The sequence below is a fragment of the Phasianus colchicus genome, chromosome 1, assembly GCF_987193195.1.
Source record: "Phasianus colchicus chromosome 1, bPhaCol1.hap1.1, whole genome shotgun sequence".
Classification (NCBI taxonomy): Eukaryota; Metazoa; Chordata; class Aves; order Galliformes; family Phasianidae; genus Phasianus; species Phasianus colchicus.
Window position 1 is genome coordinate 159,253,630 of NC_143436.1, and position 20,363 is coordinate 159,273,992.

General features: G+C 37.9%; 1 pseudogene; it reads left to right on the plus strand.

Moving 5' to 3' along the window:
* Nucleotides 1-5,813: 5,813 nt before the first annotated feature.
* Nucleotides 5,814-20,363, plus strand: part of LOC149920197 (uncharacterized) — a 32,820-nt pseudogene continuing 18,270 nt past the window's right edge.

Below are 20,363 nucleotides of genomic sequence, written 5' to 3' on the forward strand. Positions count from 1 at the left end.
ATACAGTGGCTATCTTTAGAAATTAAATCTATTTCATTTGATGGCAAATCTCTTTACTCAGAGCAGATTCTGTATTCAGAGTCATTTACAGTGAGAAAAATTGATAGTCATAAAACCAGTCTCCAGGAATTTATATAGAGTAAGATAATGAGAGCTGGAAACTTCTGTGCAGTGATTTGTAAACTCGTATTTCTACAGTGATATATGTTATACCTAGTATTGTTCTGTCCTTCAAATTATTTTCTCTTCCAAGCAATTAATGGCTTAGCTGCTCCATTTGGAGGCCAAATTCTCCAGGGAAATTTTATGCCATGAAACCGTTTATTACATGACAATGGAATAATTAAAACAGTAGACATGTACCTTAAAAAAAGTTTATTACACAATATTATTACTTTTACAGAACTGTGTTCTTAGGGATACTGTGTTGTATCTCTATTTTAGAGAAGCGACCAAAACATTTTTCTTTATGCAAGACAGACAAAAAGGTAGAATATAATGTCTAGGAAATGCAAAGGTGCGAGTCCCACTAGGTTCTCAAATATTGGTTTATTATTAATTTACTCAGAGACAGTTTGAAAACTTAATTTGAAATTTGGCTCTCTTTGGAGCTTAATTTAAACCACAGTTACCTAGATTAGCATTTCACTTAGAGAATTAAGATGACAACCAGCATGACACAATTTCATAGAATCATAGAATCACAAGGTTGGAAAGGATCTACAAGATCATCTAGTTAATTGTCTCACTCCAATTTATAGGAGGGAGATGAGGTTCTTTTACTATCTGTATACATGAGATTAAGAAACAACAGTTCAAATGTTAGTCCAACCACTTTATTATAAATCCTAATCAGGGAGACGGGGAAGGGAAGGAGGGTGATAGAAAAGATAGGAAAGAAGCAAGAATCACATAAAGCAGGGGTAGTCACCACCAGGATCCAGCAGCGGTCCCATTACATGCCGTTTCGAAGGTCTGAGGCAGAAGCAGCAGGAGGAGAGAGCAGCAGCATGGCGGCCTTGGGCAGCAAGCAGGTAGCAGGAGGCAGTTGCAGAGCCAATGCAGGAGGAAGCGGCAGGACTCAGGTAGCAGGCCCAGGTGAGTCCGTCAGCATGCAGGAATTCTGTAGTGAGGAATCTGATGGCAGACACCTTTGTTCTTCTTCAGCATCGTGGTAAAGCACAGAGCAAGTCCAGGAGGGAGAGAGGCAGGTCATGAGGCTTCTCATGGCAGAAACCTCTTCTTCTTCATGAGGAATCTGTTGACAGAAAACATCATGATTGTAGGTCCCCATTTTATCCTTCTTTTTCTGCCTACGTGACATCCCTGGGCACGTGAGCAAGAGCCATGTGAGTACCCCCTGAGATGGCCATCTTCCTTAAGTCCACACAAAAGACTGCTTCACGGCCATTAAGCTACAGCTTCTCTCTCTCTCATTGCCCTTTGCCTTGTCCATCTGTATCCCTCAGACAAAGGATTTCACAATCCTTGCCCAGGATTTGCCTGGACATCGATGAGGGAATGGAGTGCACCCTCAGCAAGTTTGCTGATGACACCAAGCTGAGTGGTGCAGTCGATACGGTGGAGGGAATGGAGGCCATTCAGAGGGACCTTGACAGGCTGGAAAGCTGGGCTCGGGTGAACCTAATGAGGTTCAATAAGGCAAAGTGCAAGGTTTTGCACTTGGGCCGGAAGAACCCCAGGCACCTGTACAGGCTGGGGGGAGTTGTCCTTGAGAGCAGCTCGGCAGAGAAAGACCTAGGGGTCCTGATAGATGAGAAACTTAACATGAGCCAGCAGTGCGCTCTGGCAGCCCGGAAAGCAAATGGGATCCTGGGCTCCATCAGGAGAGGGGTGGTCAGCAGGGATAGGGAGGTGATTGTCCCTCTCTACTCTGCTCTTGTGAGGCCCCATCTGGAGTACTGTGTTCAGGTGTGGAGCCCTCAGTACAAAAAAGACATGGAGATTTTGGAAAGGGTCCAGAGGAGGGCCACGAAGATGATCAGGGGGCTGGAGCACCTCCCCTATGAGGACAGGCTGAGGGATTTGGGTTTGTTCAGCCTGGAGAAGAGAAGGTTGCGGGGCGACCTCATTGCAGCCTTTCAATATCTGAAGGGAACTTACTCCCAGGAGGGGAGTAAACTCTTCATAAGGGCTGATAATAGCAGGACACGGGGAAATGGTTTTAAGTTAAAAGAGGGAAGATTTAGGTTGGATGTTAGGGGGAAGTTTTTTACTAGGAGGGTGGTTAGGTCCTGGAACAGGCTGCCCAGGGATGTTGTTGATGCCCCGTCCTTGGAGGTGTTCAAGACCAGGTTGGACGAGGCTCTGGGCAACCTGATCTAGTAAAGGTGTATGTTTGGTGGCCCTGCTAGGCAGGGGGGTTGGAACTACATGATCCTTGAGGTCCCCTCCAACCCAGGTCATTCTGTGATTCTGTGATTCTGTGATTCTGTGGACTTGTTCATCTGTGTCCCCAGCAAGCTTTGAGACAATGATGTAAAATAATAATCCCTTACACCACCCCGTGACTCAAAGGTTGTTTTAAAATGGGACACAGATGATCCATGAGTGAGAAACTATGGCAAGCATAAGGGTAAAGGAGGGAAGGGGGCAGGGAACCAAATGTTTCATACATGGTTAATTTAATAATTTAGTAATTTAGTAATTTAAAGCATGATTAACCATCCATAATAAAGGAATGAGAAGGGTACTGTGTGAAGCTGTTTGAAAAGACACATAACTTCTGTTCTCTTCTTGTGATAGTCTCAAAAATTATTCCTTCTCCAGAAATACCTTGGAGATTCCATGATAAACTCAACTGTTTTATGAAAAATCTTTGGATAATTAATCTAAATAAATATATAAGTAAGAATATGGATGATACTCAGTGCAAGCTTCTGGCCAAAACTGGACTATCTGCAGATGTAGTCACAAAGTAATCTTGTGTGACTCCTTGTGTCAACTCTGAGGAATACCATGCATGCATATACATAATCTGTTCCAAAGGCAATGCTTCCTATTTATTTCAACTGAGACTACAATACATACAAAGAGCACAACTGATTTGCGGAATCAAACTCTCTAACCCACATAAGGTTATAAGAGCAAGTACGTCTTTATTTCAGTGCTGTGCCACACACCAGGTGCAAGGGGGATCACTCCTCCTAGCATGCACACCAGGAAGTGAGATTCCGATACATTTATAAGCCAAACCATACATATTCAGGAGTGTTACCCAAGACCCATTAACATATTCATTACTTTTCCAGGAGTTCATTTACTACTGTCCCCCCTCCCCAGTGCATGTACAGTAGCTTCCATTGGATGAAGGCTTGACGTCTTCCTCCCCCTCTGGTGGTCGTTCCAGGATGAAGTCAAACGTCTTCCTCGCCATGTCCTTCCGACCTTTGTCCCAGTTTTGAGCTCTTCTCCCGCCCTGCATACCTCAGCAATCTCTAATTCTGCCTATCTTTCCTCCCCCTTACTTTCTTAGGGACCCTTTCCTGCTGACTGGAGAAGAATGTGTCTGGGCTAGCAAAAGGTTAAGCAATAAGTTCCCCTTGACTTAGCAAGAGGTTAAATTAAGCAATGCTATTTGTGAATTTCTTTTGAGTTAGCAAAACCAAGCGATGTTATGGACCCCTTACATCTTGTATTCTTCAGCTTATTATCCTGCTTGCTACATTCTTTTGTCTTGGCTTCCTTTACAGCCAGCCCATGTTTACCCTTCATCCCCTAACTCACAATAACATTATTTGATTGATCAAATTCAAAGTATTTCAAGAACTGTAAATATGTGTTCCTCATTGCAGATGTTAATCTGACAGTTTATTTCCCTCCAAAAAATGCAAGAAGAAAAATTCTACCTTGAGATGAATCCTTGAATTGTGAAATTGGAACCCATGATTTTCTCAGTTAAGCAAAGGTTATATTTTGTGGGTGATTTCAGAATATCTTCCAAAGAATTGTGTCTAGTTGTTTCTGGGAACAAAAATTAAGATTTTCTGCAAAAGAATTCTTACAGTCATGTATAAGCATTGATTGTATCTTGAGAGAATTTACATAGACATTTACAAAAATATAAGATAGATACACAGTTCATTTGTTTTTTGTGCTAGTTCTTATATGGATACCTAGTAGGAAACATGAAAAAACTAACCAGGACAGGCTTACAGCCATAGTCAATGAAATACACGAGGGTTGCTCCAAAAGTAATGCCTCCTATTTTATTACGTTGGCCCACAATGTCAGAAGTGGATGTTGATGGTAAGGCAACAGAAATTAAACCTTCCTGACAATATTCTGTTACATTTAATTGCTGAGTGGCAGCAAAGTGACAGATGGCAGCAAAGGAGCAGTCTGACAAAATGGTGTCTGACACGGAAGTGTGAATGGAGCAAAGGTATGGAACTGAATTCCTCCATGTGGAAAAAAATTGCACCCACTGACATCCGTCAACTCTTTCTGAATGTTTATGGAGACTAACAAGTGGATGTCAGCACAGTGAGACAGTGGGTGCTGCACATCAGCAGTAATGACAACAATGATCACTTCTGTTGGTGCAGAATTTTACAAGTATGGCAGGCAGGTGCTTGTTCATTTCTGGTGAAAATGCTTGGCTAATGGTGGTGACTATTTTGAAGACCAGTGTTTTGAGAATTTGATCTATCAAATAATGCTGTTGCGGTCCTTGTTGCAGTTTCAATTGAAATAAATCAGATACTAAAGATTTAATACCGATTAATAGTAGCAGCAATTAGAAGTAGTAGAACTGTGATTTGCTGTGAGAAAAAATAATCAATTTTGCAGCAGTACATAATTCCAGCAGATTACTTCCAACAGGTCGCCGAGGTTCGCTGCTTCGGAGCTGTCCCGGCCAGAACCGCAGCAACTGACCGCGAGGTACAGGGAGGTTTTGGTCAGTTCCTTCATCCAGGGAACCCTAAGACAACAGAGCAGCCCGGCAGCTCTCGCGAGAGCGGCTGGCGTGAAGCGGGCGTTGCCAGGGCAACGGCTCTGCATCCATGCCCCCTGCCTAGAAAAAGCCTCAGGGTCGGAGAGGAGCCGTCAGGGTGCGTGAATCACGTGGGCTGTTCAAATGTAAAGAAACTGTAAGCCACTCGTTCATGGGATTACACTGGGAGGAGGGTTGTTATCTCATTGTGAAACGAGTGATTTTGAGAGCAAACCTGATCAGCGAGCAGGCAGGGCGGGGCACCTTGCCATATAGGAGGGGGCTTAGCACTTAACAGGGCACTTAACGGGTCGTTGCTCTCTGGACACACCGAGGTGCAACCGTGGTCACCACACAGCAGCGAGCTGCTGCTAAAAGGGACGTGGAGACTCAGACTGAAAGCATGAATGTCCATGCCGCAGTTCAGGTCTCAGACTGCAGAGAATGCCTGGCCCTGTCACTGCTGCAGGAGGGCAGCCGGGATGCCAGCTGTGTGCGGTGTGAGCAGGTGGATGATCTGCTCAGCCTGGTGGTAGAGCTAAAGGAGGCAGTAGAAAGGCTGAGGAGCATCCAGGATTGTGGGAAGGGAATCGATTGGTGGAGTCGCACTCTGCCATCCCTACAGGAAGGGTGTGGGGGAGATGCTCCTCAAGCATTGGGGGATCATCTGCTTTCTCATGGTCAGGTAGGAAGAGGCAACCTCAAAGACAGCGAGGGATGGAAACAAATCCCTGTTTGGGGCAACAAGCGGACTACCCCTGAGTCTGTCCCCCCTTCCCAGGTGCCTTTACATAAGAGGTATGAGGCACTGGAGCTGGATTGACTGGGGGGTGTGGATGTTGGTGAAAATCCATCCATGCAGGAGAGGTTGCCCAAGACTAGTCAGTCTGATCCCCGTTTTGCTACAGCATCAGTCAGGAAAAAAAGTGGGGTTGTCATCATAGGGGACTCCCTTCTGAGGAGAACTGAGGGTCTGATATGCTGCTCGGACCCATCCCACAAGGAGGTGTGTTGCCTGCCTGGTGCCCGGGTGAGAAATGTTGCTAGGAACAGCACTCGTCTGGTTAAGCCTTCCGATTATTATCCATTACTGGTTTTCCACACTGGGAATGAAGAGATAGGCAAAAGAAGTTCTCAGGCAATCAAAAGGGACTTCAGGGCTCTGGGAAGACTGCTGAAGGGATCAGGAGGTCAAGCTGCGTTCTCCTCCGTCCTCTCAGTTGGTGAGTGGGATCTGCACAAGAGGAGGAGAGTGGACACACTGAATGAGTAGCTTTGCAAATGGTGTTGCACTCAGGGCTTTGGGTACTATGGTTTGGGACAGCCTTGAGAAAGGGGGAATGCTGATGGTGGATGGCAGCCAACTGACTAGAAGGATAACAAATTTTCTTGGGAACAAGCTAGCTGGACTGGTAAGCAGGGCTTTAAACTAGATATGATGGGGGAAGGAGATGGGTGAGAGAAAAGTGTGTGGGAACGCTGTCACATTGGGAGGCAGTAAGGGAAAAGATAAAGACAGATTTCTGGGAAAAGCAAAAGCTGCACATGCAAGCAAAACCAAGCAGGAATTTGTTTACTACTTCCCATCAGCATGTCAAATTTTAAGCCACTCCCAGGAATATAGGGTTCATCATGTGTAATTTTTGTCTTCTTGGCAAGTTTTTGTGCATTTCCAGTCTCCTCACTACCAGGACAGCAGGAGAAGTAGAATCATAAAATCACAAAATCACCATGGCTAGAAAAGATCTCCAGGATCATCTAGTTCAGCTGTCCACCTACCACCAACTTTCCCCACTAAACTATATCCCTCTGTACCTCGAAAAGTTTCTTGAACACCTCCAGGGATGTTCACTATCTCCCAGCCCATTCCAGCACCTGACCAGATTTTCAGATAATAAATTTTTCCTAACATACAACCTGAACCTCCCCTAGCACAACTTGAGGCCATTCCCTCTAGTCCTATCTCTAGTTACCTGACAGAAGAGGCCAACTTCTACCTCACCACCACTTCCTTTCAGGCAGTTGTAGAGAGCGATAAGGTCTCTCCTGATCCTCCCCCAGATCAAATAATCCCAGTTTTCTCAGTTTCTCCTCTTAAGGCTTGTCCTCCAGATCTCTCACCAGCTTTGTTGCTCTTCTCTGGATATGCTCAGGGCCTCAGTGTCTTTCTTGAGTATGGAGGGCCCCAAAACTGAACACAGTACTCAAGGTGTGGTCTCACCAGTGCTGAGTACAGAAGGATGATCACTTCCTTGCTCCTTGTAGCAACACTATTTGTGATACAAAACCAGGATGTCATTGGCTTTCTTGGCAACCTTGGCACACTGCTGCCTCATATTTCACCAAGAGTCGACAAACACGCCCAGGTCCATTTCTTTCATGCAGTCTTCCAGCCACTGTGCCCCAAACCTGCAGTCGTTGTGGACAAAGTGCAGAACTTGGCACTTGGTCTTACTGAACTCTAAGACTCTTTTCATCAAAAATTCAAAAGATGGCATCTCACAAGTGTTGATGAAGAAAATTAACTGTATGACACTCAAAACCATGACATGAAACTAGAAAAAAAGCCTGAGAAGATCAACCACAAAGGGACAAAAAGCAATTTCTGTAGACTGACCACTCCCAGTCAGGAGCCCTGAAGGGGAATTAAAGTAATGGACAGAGTCTTGCTTCAAAGTTGTTCTGTATCACAGGGTGTGGAGTATTACAAGTTTCAAAGATCACATCAGAGTGTCTCAGAATTAACTTGGTATTCCAGAAATTTTTAGCCTGTTTGAGAAGGGAATAGAAGTGGGGAGAAAAACAAAACAAAACAAAACAAAACAATACTGAGAAATTCCAACTTAAATAAAAATCAGGCCATTTTTGTATTGAGAAATGAGAAAGTGTAGGACACCACCACTCAGGTAACAAATATATGTAGTATCAGTCTTCTTTTTGAGACTGAGACTACAAAAAGATGGTTAATGGTTATTTTCCTTTTTTTTTTTTTTTTCCTTTAAGCAAGAGCTTTATTTCTCACATTGATTTCCATTCAGTCTGTTGTTACTCAGTATCTTGTTTTGTATTGTTTTGTTTTTTAATCAGTGGTGTCTTCAGGGTGCCTCCACTACGAGGCATTCAGCCACACTTCAGTGATGTCCTTTGTTCCTTGGCCTGGTTTCCAGGGTGTTTTTCAATCTGGCAGGCATATTCTTCTCTCTTCTTCAGTGATGATTTCATGTCAGAACTTTTATTACAGCTGGATTACCTCCACATCTACTCCCTTTATATAATGACAGTGAAGAGTGTCTACATGTCAATTCAAAACTTATTGATGTAAGTCGGGCAAATACTAGATTAATATACTTCTCTACATGGATACTTGATTTTCAGTTACAATGATGTTTATTTTATGGATATATATCACAAATTGATTGTATTTTCAAAGATACTGAATCCAGTGCAACTGCAGTAGAAGGGCTTGCTGCACCTCTGTCCTCATCTCCATTCATTTGCTTCTATATAAATTTTCTTTATTTTGAATTTTAATACCTTTGTCCTTCAGACATTCTCTGTAGAGCAGCTTATTTTCCTTTAATAAGGAGTAAAAATGAATACAGTTCCTGTGACTTCCTGATCATCTTGGGCATAGCTCTACATATAAACGTGGATTTAATGCTGTTGCAGTTCACTGAACATCTGAGAAGAAAAGATAAATGTGCCCTGAATAGGCTACTGTGGTGACTTTGACATTGCTGGATGGCTATTACCCCAATTGTTACATTCACTGAGAAGACAAAAGAAGGATTTAACATTACAATTGAACTTTGACAAGAACATATGACTTCTGGGATGGATTAATGCTCCTGCAGAGGATTTTACTACTATGTCTGACAGTACTTTCTCATGAACTTTTATCCTGGATGCTTTTTTTCTTTAACAATAAAATGATGGAGCGTTCTGAACAAACTTTTATCTGTAATTGAAGGAGAGTATACTGTAAGTTCATGGAATTTTTTAAGACTTTTCCAATGCTTATCAGAATTTGATAATGCCAATTGACCTTACAGTGGGTCTCACTTTTTTTACATTTGACTCTTTGTGACCCCTTTTGACTATGATCATGCTATACAAGTCTGAATCAGAGAAATCCATGACAGGCTACATTTAGGTAACTGGCTTATGTATGTGCAACTGTAATCTTTGTGATTATAATTATCTTTTTTATTCTGAACCTTTTCAAGTGGTCAGATTTGCATCTTCTATAATAGCATCACAGTTCTGAGTGGCTGCAGTGGATTATTTAAGTGGAGATTTTATGTAGGTCTCTTTAGATTTTTTTCTAAGAAAAGTACTCCAGAATTAAAAGGGTTTGTAAATTAAGTTCAACAACTGTCACAGAGTTATCTCTAGATCTCTTTCTATCTGTGACAGGGGAACAAGCAGGCCCACAAGCCCACTGACCCAAAAAAGAGGAAGGGAGGGTGTTGATGGTTTACAGGCTGGTTTGGCCTGGTACTGTGACTAGTAGGGCAGGGGACCTACACTCTGGGAAAGGGGAAATGAGAAATGGAGAAAGGGTAGGGAGATGAGAGATGGGCCTAAGAACAGTGGCAACGTTTGGTGGAGGAAAACTAATGTACTGATTATGATATGAGGATGCAAGATAGCACACTATAATACAATATATAATTGGAATTGAGGCTAATAAATCAAATAAGATGTGAGAAAGAGAGAGTCTGCAAGCAAAGGCCTTATTCTGAAATGAAGGCAAAGTGGCTGGGGAGCACATTCACACACTGCCAGGCAGCGAGAAAAAAAATTCCTGTGACTTGCCAGGACCTGTATCTTCCCCCCTGAATGCAAAGTCGTCTGGTATATGTAGTTCTTCTCTTTTGAGAGTCAGGTATTCAGAAAATTGGCGGTCCATAAAGTTGGGCCTAAAGTTATCTCTTTAACTCCCGGTGCTTTATATGATGTTATGATGTGAATTCCAATAACAAAAATCAGAAAATCATGACAGCAACCAAGTAAAGCCAAGTTGTCATTATTTTTTATTAAGCTTTAATGAAAACTATAAAAAAAACATAAAGTGTGACAGATAACTTGATATAATGAAAACTCAAATATATTTGATGAGACAGAAGAAAGTTCTGAAAAGCAATTTTCTCTTTGCTATATCCTGGGAAGACAAATCTCTGCTTCCAGGATGCTAAAATCTAATTTTTTCCTTTCACAATCTCTGGGAACACTTTGTCCCCAGGTTCACTAAAATATTTGCCTCCTCTCCTTCCCTCTTTCCTTCCTTCCAACTTCTTTTTCCCCTCATTTGAGAAAAATGAGTTGAAGATATCAAGAATACATTCTGAAGTGCTAGTAAGACTGGAGTCTGGATACTGAGAATTTCAGATACTGTTTTTCAATATAGGCTGAAAGGAAACTGGGAAATGATTCTTAATAATCTAGGAGCAAATATGTTTTCCAGGATGATTCAAACTACTACGAGTTGTATAAAAATGGGTAGCAGAATGACAAGAGTTCAAGCTACAGAAAAATTCCTTTTCTTCTTTTTCTTTCTTTTTTTTTTTTTTCCCAATCATAGGATAATAGTAATAAAACTAAAAATAACCACTTTCCTGCAAAATTATTCATGTCTGATTTCTAAATATCTGTTTGCATTTTCTGTTATTTCCCAGAATAATGTGGAAGAATGTGAGGTTTGAGAAAGAGATGTACTATTCCAGTGAATAAGCACCGTGAGATTAATGACAGACTCTTTCATTCCTCAGAAGGCTATTTTGTTTCACCATTCCTCAATTCTAAACATATCTGAGAGGCTTACCATACTAACAGGTTGCTTTCATGCTGAGAATTTTCTATCCACTATGACAGTATTGATTCCAGTGAAATGTTATCTTAGTTCAATAATAACTTACTTCATGAATAAATGTTACAATTTTGAAATCTGTTACTTTGCTAGCTGTGGATATTAGGAACCAGCTCTTTAAAGAGAAACAGCTATTAATGACAATCATAAGTAGGCCTTGAGATACTTATCTGTAAAAAAAAATAAAAATAAAAATAAAATTGAAAAACGTATTCATTTTTTGTGATTCCTTCCTAGTCTTCCCAACTAGGACCCACTGTTCTGGTTGTCAAAACTGTTGTGAGAATACTTATTTCATTTTAGTGGTGGAAGATTATGTAAAACTGCTGTAATTCCAAAACTCAGAAAATAGTTTCTAAAATAGTGCTTCTGTGATGCAGAGGACATTTTCAAAGTACTGGAACAGCAGTTATCCTTAGTCACATACTTAAAGACATAATAAACATAAACTCTTCTATTACTCAATTTTACCTTAGTGAATTGAGAGATACCCGATTATTCTTCTGAGTTCATATAAAAAAAATATATATGCCAAATCATCCTTTTGGTACATATTTGCAAATAAAGTACAGTTTCAGCAGATCTATACTGATTATCTCCCAGCATTGGCTTACAATCAATAATATACCATAAAATCATGTTCTAGTATATTCTCCAGTAATTTACCAAGGTATTTGTTAAATTAAACTAAGGAGACTAATCCAGTCATCTTCCCTACGTAGGTCAATAGCACAAAAGAATTGAAAGCATCTGGACTATTACAGCTCTGATAAAAAATAGCTGTTTATTCTCAGTTTGCTTTATGCTTTTTTTTGATAATACTGAATATTAGATGAAAAGATTCTTTTGACTCAGGCTTTGGTTCCCTGTTTTTTGAATCACACATACAATATGTGGCAGTTATCAGTTGTAGAAATTATAAATTTGAAACTGCTTCAAAGTCTAATAGAAAGTATGATGATGATGATGATAATGATAATAAAGAAGAAAAAAAAATGAATACTGTACAGAACACAGCTGTTTTTATCCACTTTGTAATCATTTTCTTCAGCAACTATAATAGAATTTTGTAATATATTTGTCTTATATTAAGACAAAAAAAATAATTTCAGATTGAGAAAGAAAACCTACAACTAAGCTGTATTAGGAAGGAAAATGCTAAAAATTCCCTGTTGGGTTACTATGATTTTAGGATCCTCAAAGCTATATGTTATTTTAAATTTTATTCTTTATTTGTAATTCGAAATCTCAACTTGTACAAAAAAATGTATAAAATTTGATTCACATTTGTAATTAGCCAGTGGAATTCTGATTAATTAAAAAGATATCATGGCAGCCCATTGAACAAAGTGATTGTCCCACTCTGCACTGTGCTGCTGTGGTCTCAGCTTCAGTACTGTATGCAGTTCTGAGTGCCAGAGTACAAAAAGGACATAAAACTATTTGAGAGTGTCCAAGGGATGGCTACAAATATGGTGAAGAGTCAAGAGGGGAAGATGTATGAGGAGGGGCTGAGATCCCTTGGTTTGCTCAGCCCAGAGCAGAGGAGGCTGAGGGGAGGTCATATGGCAGCCTACAGATCCTCATGAGGGAAGAGGAAGGGCAGCACTGAGCTCTGCTCTCTGGTGACAGTAACAGGACCTGAGAGAGCTGGCATGAAGCTGTGACAGGAGAGGTTCGTGTTGGATATCAGTAAAAGTTTTGTCACAGAGAGGGTGATTGGGTACTGGAGCAGATTTCCCAGTGAGGAGGTCGTGGCACTGAACTTGCTGTAGTTCAGGAAACGTCTGGACAATGCACTCAGTCACATGGTCTCATTTACTTGGAGCCAGGAGTTGGACTTGATGATTCTTGTGGGTCCCTTCCAACTCTGGATATTCTATGATTCTTTATTATGCCATAGAAATTCGTAATGTTGGACAATATATGAGCTGAAAATAGTAATTTAAGTAATTAATGACAGTAAATCATTTAATACTGCTATGCATGGAGTAGAATAACTAATCAAAATGCGCTTTGAGGAAAAATATGGAAGTTTTATGGTGATGTTTTCATGATTTAATATTGGAGAGCTACAAAAAGCTGAATATATGTTTGTGTTATTTTAAAGATATATGCAAATATGACAATCTTCAGTTTCTGAGTTGATTTATTTATTTTAGCATTCCTGCTTATACAATAAATCAAATATTGCTATATTGAGACATGATTCTGTAATCACAGAGATTATAATCTAAGTACCTATATATATATATTAAAATGGCAATTTATGAGATAGGACATGACTTCAGAGGTTCCTCTTTTCCTCACATCTTTTTCCCCTTCTTTGTTCTTTTAGAGAATTGAACATCCTTTAATGAATATTCACCTTGTAAAAATATCCCTCAAACAAAGACAAAAAACTCCTTTTGATCAATGTCACAGGCTTTGGGATCTTGAGTTAATTAGAGAATCTTTTAGAGAACCGAACTTCCTTTACTGAATATTCACCCTGTAAAAATATCCCTCAAACAAAGCAAAAAAGTCCATTTTATCACTGTTACAGGTCTTCAGGATCTTCAGTTAATTAGAACTTCATTACTAGCTGAAATTGTGTTGGAAATCAAGCTGAAAGTATAGCTAGGTTAAGCCCTTGAAAGGATATATTGCATTCCATAAAGAGAGGAAGATTTACTATCCATTTTACATATTACTGTAAAGTTTGGTGCAAGGAAAGTTAAGCTATACATTGATAAACTGGCAATCATTTCTCCTTTCTGCACCAGAGACATAAACTATATAATGATGTGATAGTTAATAATTAAGATTATGATATATAATTTTTTTGTTATTTAAGTAGAATTATTTGAATTGAGTCTAAAAGCTAACACATTAAATATTAAATAAAAAGAAATATATCTTTTGTAATTGGCTTTCTCTTTGAAGCACATTCTTATTTCTCTCAAGAGAATGCCATCATATGCAATTGTATCATATCATTTTTCTCAGTTCAGAGGGGATTACTACAGAAGATGAAAGTTACACAAAAGAGACAAACTAGGCTTATTTTGAAGAGTTTTCAAAGCCAATCAGAAGACAATATAAGATTCAGAAAGAGTGAGGCTGTTTTCATAAGCTTGCCTTGAGCAAACCAAATGTGCAGTTTTCATTTCCTTTTTATTTGCCACAGAAATTGAAACCTAGAAATAAGTATTTTTTTATTATTATTTATTTGTATGGGAATACTGTAGCTATAGTAATATGATCTTTACTATTTGTGGTGGGAAGAATGAACTCTGGAAACACCAAGTCCATTCAAACCTCTTGAAATGACATTTTAGAATACAGTATTTAGAAGATACAGCTTCACTAGAAGTTGACTTGCCTTATTATACAGAGTTTTAATATGCTGCTATTCTTATGAGATATTTATGTTTATAATGACATCCTTTTATCTGGCTGATTTATAGGATAGCGATAGATCACAGAATCACAGAATTGTAGGGGTTGGAAGGAACCTCCAGAATCTACTAAGAATTAGTAGAAAGGGAAATATTTTGAAATTTTTTTCCAAGATTAAATGCTACTTCCTGTATTTGAACTTGGTATGTTTCTAATGTTGGTAAATTAACAGCTGTCTCCTTGCCTCACAAGAAGTATGAACTGATGCTACAAATTTGGTGGGGCATGATCTGTGTTGGATAGCACAACAGGAGGGACATTCCCTCTGACCCTGAAGTCCATTGGATTTTCACAGATATTGCTCTTTGCATTTGCATAATTAGGTGAGTGAGTTAGAAGCTAAGCTAGATAGCAGAAGCTACAGCAATGCACAGAGACTTGTAGGACATTTAGGTAGTATGTCAGCATTTGGAAAGTATTTTAATCCAACAAAAGAGATATCAATGAAATAGAGAAATGTTTCTGGAATTAGTAATGTGTTTCTAACAACACATACAGACCCTTATAGTTCCACCTGCAGCAGTAGAAATTAAATCCTGTGACAAAACACTTTCATTGGCTTAATGCACAATGCAGTAAATAAATGTTACTACTTTCATTGGGTATTCATTTTTGATTTATACTAATGAAATATAGGAGCATGTGATGTTGAAATATTATCTAGAAAAACAAATTTTCCTGTGTTCAATTACTTTTGTATATTCAATGTATTAATAGGATCCCACATCAAGATTTTCTACAATTAGTCTTAGGATTTTCAAGTGTGGAAGTTATGTTAGTCTGGGCTCACAGGTAATAAATCTTAAGCCGGGCATACTTAATGTTTTGCTTTTGTTCCTAAGGAAGGTAATGTTAGTCTCATTTAGAAGATGAAATTGAAAACTAAATGTATTACAATCAGTTGTTCCTGTCAAGCGTGCAATTCTCTCAAACAAATTATTAACTATTTTCAGTTCTGCAGAGATGCACTCACCATTCTTTGTATTTCAAGAAGTCTCTCAAATGAAGACAATAGAATATGTTAGTGGGAAAAAAAAAAAAAAAACACAACTGTGGTAAAATAACATTAAAATATTACTTCTGTACAGCACAGAAAAGCTGTCACTGATGTTGGGGCCTGGATTTTATTTTTTACTGTAGTAATAATTGTCAGGTAAAATAGCAAATCTGTATGCTCTGATGTCAAGTACACACATGTAAGTTTGTGTTATTTATGTAAAAAATGTTTTTATATTCACAGAGTAGAATACCATTAAAAAAAAAACAAAACAAAACATAATAAGTTTAGAAAATAGAACAGGAATAGTAATTGATACTGAATAGTATGTGAGAAAAAAAATTTAAAAAAATTGCAAATAATTACATGCTCAAAAATTTAATCACTAAATCTGATCTTTTCTTAATCACTAGTCAGTGCCTGTCAATAGTAAATAAATAAACTTTTTAAAATTAAGGTCAGCTAGTTTAAAGAATCCTGTGTAGAAAATATTTTTTTGCTTGCTAGACTACTTCCTGGCTTGCTTGCTTATTTTTATAGTGCAATTTAATGAACAAAGTAATTGCTATGTTTTTCAGTGACAAGTCATCGTATCAGGCTTACTCAGTAAATAAAGAAAAATCTAGCAATTCAGTTTAATTCAGATTCATTTCCTGTATTTTCTGAGAAGAGAAACATCAGCCTTGTAAAAATTTGAGGATTTTACTTACATGTCTTGTGGCAGCATGTACTTAGAAAATATGACTATTTGGCTGCAATTCAGATGCCAGCCATTTCACAGTTCATTTTTTAGTGACATAAGGCTAGGTACTAAATTTCCAAGTAAATCAAGGTGAGTTATTGGTATTGTTACTAGATAAGAGATTTAAATTTGAGTCAGAGGCCTCATCCCTGTGTACTTCCCTGTTTTAAAAAAATATATATATATACACATATATTTATAAGATAAAAAAATAAAAAAAATATAGACTTCTCAACAAATAACCTTGAAAGAAAATATATCAGTCCTCAATCCTGTGTGTGTGTGTGTATCCTATTTTAGCAGTAATTCTTGTCTTATCTGTTCAGTGTAATAATAATAGAATTTAAAATTAGAATTTTAAGGGAAGACTATTCTTCTGATGTTGGGGAAAAAAGCCCATAAAAAAATTTAAAGGAAGCTATTTTGAAAGGAAATCAATTTTGTAATTGTCTTCCTTTTGGCAACACATTTTCAACCATGTGAAGCAGGTGGGTTTCATTTTGACTTATTTTGAACAGATCCTTTAAAACAGATCTTGCATTTCATAGACAATAGATCATGGATCATAGAACGGCTTGGGTTAGAAGAAATGTTAAAGATTATTAAGCTCCAACTCCCCTGTGGTTATAAGATTGCTACTCGCTAGGTCAGGCTGATCAGGGCTCTGTCCAGCCTGGCCTTGATCATCTCCAGGGATGGGGCATCCACATCCTCTCTGGGCAATGTATTCCCATATCTTATCCCTCTGTGAGTAAAAAATTTCTTCCAAGCATCTAGCCTATATCTTCCCTCTTTTATTTTAAAACCATTTCCCCTTGTGCAATCAGAAAATGTAAAAAATCTGTCTCCCTCCTGCCTGTAAGTTCCCTCTGAGTACTGGAAGGTCACAGTGAGGTCCACCTTCTCTTCTCCAAACTAAACAAGCCCAACTCCCTCAAGTTTTGCATTTGTTCTGTACTTATTTCTGGACTGTGTGTAGACTATTTAAGAAATCTTCATTGCAAACTGAAAAAATATTGAAAAGTCCAAATCATGGGCAGATCTAATGTAAAGTTCTTTGAGACTGTATGTAGTGTTCTCAGGTGATAAGTAAAGAGGTTATTTATAAGTTGTAATTAGAGGGAATGAAATTAAAAAAAAAAAAAGAGATCTGAAAGTTATTGTCTCAGTGAGCTGACAATTACACCTATATATAATTGGAACCAGCATATTTCAGTCTCTACATATCTGTTCTCACATCTATCCCATCAAAAGGTAAAAATATTTAAATGATATTCTTCCTATGCAAAGGAAGATCAGTGAAACATGAATTTTTCTTCTCTGAAATTTAATGAGACCTTGCCATCTCCATGGTTTTAAATCACTTGTTTCACTGTCTTACTCTGCACTTATATTTGATGATGATGATGAAACCATCATATCCTCTACAACTTGCTTGGAATACTATAGATTCTGATTTTTTTTTTTTTTTTTTTTTTTTTTAGCTTTGTTACTCTTGACAAAATACATAAGATACATTTTCATCTTGTAAAGCTATTGATGTCCAAATTTTCACATTAGAGATTCTCAACTACTGATTGAGCAGTATTTCAAAAGGACCTGGTTCAAATGTACCTGATCTAAAAAAAATACTCATATATTAAAAAACAAACAAACAAACAAACAAACCCAAACATTAAGATAGCAGGATTAAGCCATGTATGTTTTTTTGATTTATTAATGTCACTAATCTATTAATTATCAGTTAACCATGCAGTCAGAGTCAATGACACCAATGAAGCAGATAAAATTTAAAAATGTCAGTAATTTCACAAGGTTTTTTTTTAACTCTCCCCTATAACCAGTCTCCAGATTTCTAATCTACCTTCCTACACACAGATATATGGCTGACCTGAAGAATGGCATTTTTGGAAAATTATTTATATTACAGTATAATGAAACTGTGTTTTTTATCTTCTCATTTTAACTAGGTTCAATATGTATAGAAAAAAAAAAACAGTTTTAGAGAAAGGAATAACATTTCTAGTAGTGATGCTTTATAAAGATGCCTACTGACATCTGAAATAAAGAAAACAAAGACATTTTATATCTATATATTTTTTACAGGCCCAAATAAACCTGTGTGAAAATTTGACTATGGTTGAAATATTGCATCAATTTATCTTCATATATGCGAAAGTTTACTCTGATTTTGGCTAAATATTTGCCATTAAATCACTCTCTTTTTTCTTCTTGGGTTCTTCCTCAGCATAAAATATTGTAATAGCTACACTGAACCACATTTCCTTCATGGAATACAAAATGGAAAAGAAACTGTTGTGATTTAACTGCAGAACGTAGTTCAGCTTCAAAGAGCTGAAAATTTTTGCTTCCCCCCCCCCGCTACCCCTCACCAAGGAATAAGGATGTGATTCAGAAAGATCAAAATGAGAAAACTTACGGACTGAGATAAAGAGAGTTTACTAGACTAAGTAGAAGCTGTACATTCTGGCAAAGGAATTTATTCACTGCTTCCCACTGACAGGCAGTTTTTCAACTCCTTCCCAGGAAAGTGGATTTTATCACATACAATGGTTTCTTGGGAAGGTAAACACTATGACCCTGAATAATACAGTTCATCCATCTTTATTCCATCTGGTATTGCTGAGCATGACATCATATGATGCGGAATGTCCTTCTGATGAATATGGGTCAGCTGTCCTGGCTGTGCCCCTTTAGCAATTCCTGTGCACCTCAGCTTCCTCACTCTCAGAGCATCACAAGAAGATGAAAAGCCTTTCATTCTGCATAAGCACTGCTCAGCAACATTTTAAACCTAATTGCATTATCAACACTACTTTCATCAAAATTCTAAAGCATAGTACAATTCAAGCTACTATGAAGAAAATTAATGCTATCTAAAACCAAAAGCAAACAAAACATGACATGAAAATGCCATGAAAAAAAATAACATAATTCTGGGGAGATTTTATGCATAGACACATTTTTATAGAAGTAATTTACAGTATTGAATGTATAAACTTTGCAAGGAATTCTGCGTCACTCATTTGAATATTTGCATGCATTTGTGTAAAACAATTAGATTTACTTTTGTCTCAAAATCTACTCATGTAAAACTGTTCTCAGCCATTTCAGTAGGCCTTGTTTTAGGTCACTACTTCAGCTTGTACCTCTTCTCTTTCACTTCTTCATAAGTCCCAGTTAAATCAGCAGTCTTTTGTCCAAGAACTCTCCTACACTTTGATTATAAGATTTTCTGGTAATGAAAGAAATCTTAAAAAATCTTTTGGGGAACTCCAAGAGTTTTTTGTCAATTTATTTCTGTTACAGGACTATTCCTGAAATGTATATTTAAAGCAATCAAGGAGTGACAACTCATTGTTCCTCCCAGGGTGACCTTCAGTGCTAGGAAGGAATGTTGTCGTATTTCACTGTAGTTTTCAGCAGAATAAAATTCTGCTCCCTAAAACCTCTGTGATATTAATCTAAAATAAGTATAGAAGAGTTGCCATTTCTTATCTTACAGACCTGTTCTAAGAGAGAATGTGCACCCAGAAATCTTCTATATATCAATACAATAAATAACAGTAAGTTTAATTACAGATTGGCTCCACATGAGTTTTCTTAGATGTTATTTGTTTCCTCCTGGGAGTAACTAATTTCCTCTTTCTCCAGCAAAAACAAGGACTCAAAAGCTTTATGGCATTGGCCAGCATTACTGAACTATCACTTGCCATACCTCCTCTCCAATTTGTTTTCTGGTTCTCCTTTGAATGTACCCACACAACTGACAACCAATACTTCTGATCAAAATAAATACATGTCCTCACTATTTACATCTCTGTTACTACTGTTAGGCAGTTGTGGTCAGTGTGAGATCCATATGAAAGTAAGCACATATTTTTAGTGATTAGAATGATCAATATGATGTGATAGTAGTAATTTAAATTTAAATATTTTTCTATGACACTGAGTTTATAAGTTTTTCATTTATACTGACTTGTATTACAGTTTATAAAGTTTGTACCACTTAATTTTAATCATCCAGTTCTATTATTCTGAATTCACCTTTTGTTGGTAATTATCTTTCACTCTACTTGATACACAGGGAATTAAGAACTAATTTCCAAATCTTGATTGCATTTCAATTGTATGTTTAAAGTAGTCTTAGGCAGATAGTGTGAATAACCTTCTTAAGTTATCTGTTTCTTCTGTCACTCAGTATGTGAGCTATCACAGGATGACATTTACCGCTCTCCTCTGTGCAGCTGACAATGTTAAGTTAAGAATGTCAGTGCTCAGTGACAGAGGGGAATTACTAACCTTTTCTTTCAGTTTGTGCTTTCAGACAGAATTC